The sequence below is a fragment of the Nelumbo lutea genome, chromosome 5, assembly GCF_056320005.1.
Source record: "Nelumbo lutea isolate HS-2025 chromosome 5, American lotus-T2T, whole genome shotgun sequence".
In the NCBI taxonomy this organism is placed as follows: domain Eukaryota; kingdom Viridiplantae; phylum Streptophyta; class Magnoliopsida; order Proteales; family Nelumbonaceae; genus Nelumbo; species Nelumbo lutea.
Window position 1 is genome coordinate 43,944,108 of NC_142688.1, and position 3,816 is coordinate 43,947,923.

The 3,816-nt window shown below is 34.5% G+C and overlaps 1 pseudogene; it reads right to left on the bottom strand.

The window, feature by feature from the left end:
• Positions 1-1,521: 1,521 nt before the first annotated feature.
• On the bottom strand, positions 1,522-2,372 carry LOC148852055 (GDSL esterase/lipase At5g03980 pseudogene; annotated as a pseudogene).
• Between the last annotated feature and the right edge of the window lie 1,444 nt (positions 2,373-3,816).

Genomic DNA, 3,816 nt, shown 5'->3' on the forward strand with positions numbered 1-3,816 from the left:
TGAAGACATGCATAATGTCAAAGATAATTATTGATCAATCCATATTTTTTTAAGACAAAATGTAGAATTTCATTCAATAGAAATAGTTATTTAAAACCTATTGTGACAGTGGGTATGGCTCACTAGGGCATTGAATTCTTGTTATTGAACTCCCCTTTTTTTTATAGTGGATGGGACCCACCAAATCAGAACAATCTAACTTATTGTAGCAGTGGATGGTCCATTGTTGACTTTCTTTTGAGGTGGATAAGATCCACTGAATGTGACAATGGGTCCCCTAATTATTAATTTCTGATCATTAGGTCCTATGGGTGGGACCAATCAAAACAGAATTATGTGTATCTATTATAACAGTGGAGAGACCCAACGAACATGGTATGCTAAATTTTAACTTTTTTTTTTTTTTTTGCTTTGTTTACAGGTATCAATACAATTTTTGAAATACTTGGCAGATCATTAATAATAGTGGGTCCCAAGTATGAACTTTTGTTTTTTTTTTTTTTAAATTGTTTTAATACTGCGCAGTCCACTAACAGTTCTGTTCTTTTGAAGTGGATAAAATCCACCAAACAGGACAGTAGGTCCCAGGTACTAGCTTTTATTTATAATCTATTGTAAAAAACTGAGAAGTTCACTGAGAACTCTGCTCTTTAATGTGAATAAAATCCATCGAACAGGATAGTGATTCTTATGTGTTAATCTTTTTTTTTTATATATATTTTAACATTTCTTTTGTGGTGGATAGAATTTATAGGATATAATACAACCAATCAAAGAAAGAGTGAGAGACAACTCTAGAGATAAGATTTAAAGTTCTAATAAAACTCTAGAAGAGAGAGAAATAAGGATTGAGAATAGATAAAGTTTAAAGGGATGGAAGATAAGAGACAAAAAAAATCTTGTACCTATGTATTTATCCTCTTCGATCAATAGAATTGCAGTTTTCTCTTTTATTTTCTCTCTTATTCTCTTTCTTTTCTCCTTTCTCTCTTATTCTCATCTCTCACTTCTTCTTTCTTCCTCTATTTGCCACCCCTTTTTCCTTTCCTCTTTCCCTTATATAGAGGAGGTAGTTATGGGTAGGGAGGTTAAAGCAACCTCTGCACTTTTCATACGTGGGGTGGTTGCTCATAACTAGAATAATTTAAAACTTAAATTTATGTCCAACTGTCAAATCTGACCCATCATGTATATTATATATTTTTAATCCTAAACACAATGTAAATAGAAGAAACCATACCTATATAAAGGTATAATGACAGGAATTGGGAATCCAATATAATGCAAAATTTTAACTTCGATGTCAAATACAGATGAAATTCATTGGTCCAAATAAAGGTTTAATGGCTACCATACAAGATTAGAGAGAGAGAGAGAGAGAGAGAGAGAGAGAGAGAGAGAGAGAGAGAGAAAAGAAAGAAAACAAGAAGGATAAAACACTAGACCCAAACTGAGGAACCAAACAATTGAATTAGTAATCTCTTTCTAATCAAGCTTACTGATTACTGCACCAAAACAGATTCACATAACACACTAGATTTTTGGCATTATGTTGTGCATGAGGAAATCTGCCATGTACTTGTAAGCTTCCTCTATCAAATGGATACCATCCCAACTCACGCGTGTTTCTGTGTCAGGACAAACTAGAACCCCAGGATCTCCACACATCTTAGTCATATCAAAGTTGTAGTCATCTCCAGTTCCACAACATGCTTTCTGCAGAGATTTCTCTTCAAATCTTATATTCCAAGATAAAGATATTTGGAATGAGGAAAAAGGGATTGATAAATGGTTTTTCTATCAAGCTACAAAATGATTGTGTGGCCATAGAGGATGAAAGCAAACTTACCAAGAGAAGGAGCATGGCTCAATACCCACTAAAGGGTTGTGCAGTAGTCAGCATATACAATAGTGACATCAGGGTACTCCTTCCTCAGCTATTTCAAGGCTCTTTGGAGGTTATCATTGTGAAGCAATGCCAAGTTATTCAAACCTTTTAGGCACTTGAGTTCATCATAAGACGTTGGGTCATCGCTTCTAAAAGCTGTGAGATAAATTGGCAAGCATCCTATTGGGAAATTGCCTGGAACGATCACTGTCCGTGCACCATGATTTATCACTTTCTTCACACAACATGAGACGATGAAGCTTGAGCAATAATATTTAAACTTAGTAAAAACTAATCAATCAAGATTACAAATTAAAGAAGCTTTACTTGGAAAACGGTAATGTTGAGGAGGTAGACAAGAGAGTTACTCTAGCAGCATCCTTGATTTTCTGGACGATATAAGGCACATAACTCCGAATCTCTCCTATGGTTTTCCTTGAAAGAATGCATAGTTATAGTCATTCCCTCCAATCTCTCCCAATAGTTATAGTCACCAATACCAAATCACACAGATTACATAAGCCACAACCAACAAAGTTCAATTTTCTTTTTCCACATTCCACATTCCACTGCCACTTACACTCATCTTTTTCTTGTATTTTCATTATGTTAATTATTTCAAGGTGTTTGTGTGGTTCTAAATGTACCAAATTCTAGTCATAAATCGTAATCAGAGATCTGATCACCATTGGCAATATGAACTAACCCATAACCAAATCAATAGTGAAGGATGATGAAAAACCATCAGTAGAGCGTCGAAGTGTACCAACAAATGAAGCATCAACTTGTATAAGTGGGGGTGGCCTCATCACCAACTTGAGGTAGGACTCAATACCATAGTACAAGGATTCATCTATTAGTTCCTATTTGGAGGCTAGTAGCTAAACCAAAGAATAGAGAGAAGAGTTGAGAAAATTTCGGGATCCCAATCTATGATAACAGGGTTTTAATTGTTAACTTGTGAAGCCACTAGTGCTGCAATAATAGAACCAGGACAACCTGCTTGAATTGTTAAAATGTAGGTCTCAGATAGCTTACACTAACATTGAGCTGGATGTGGACCATGTGGCTGTCACTTGATTGGATTTCTGGGGTAAGACGGAATTCTATTTCCAGGTAAAATTAAGGCCCTGACCGTGATAATGAGCATTTTGACAAATTAACTAAATAACTAGTGATAAAAGAGGCACTTTTTATTTTCACAAACTATTCATTTCTAGTACCAACTCTTCCTCAAATATCTAAAAGGCTTGTCTGATCTGACAATTTAGTCTATTATCTTATAAAGCCCGCACATTTGAAACTTTTGATGCAGCATATTTCAGGACATTAGCAAGCTTATAGGCTTCTAGATTTTATAAAAAACATAGTTCATGGTTAAGTTCCAAACCATTTAGCACTTCAGTAAATTGAAATAAATTAGTAAATCATTAAAACATATGTCAACAACATACAGGGTAGACTTGGCTCATGTTGTTGTACCCTTTTTCTCTTTTCCTGGCTCATGTTGAATTCTAGACTCTAGAATATAAGAAATGTCAAAATTGCTGACACTAATAAATTTCAGTGAATCCAACCTACGTTCAATATATATACCAATCATATTAAATGACGTGGATTAGCCAAAAAAAAAAAAAGAAAAATTGAATGAGGTAATATACCATGTGAAGTTTCCGCATATGTCACAAATTTCACAAAATTTCTGTTTTGTTCCTGTAATTTAAGTACTATTTGGACAAGCTTTTAATTTAAGCTTTGGCTATGAATAACAAATTGAACCAAAATGACTGCCATTTTAACAAAAGCAATATGCAATGGAAAAATAAACAATATGAGTTTGCTGATGTAGCAATTGTTTCTCATTTTGAAAAGTCTGAGAATGCGGGCTCGTTGATAAGTTCAGACCTATAAGCCTCTGCAATGTCATA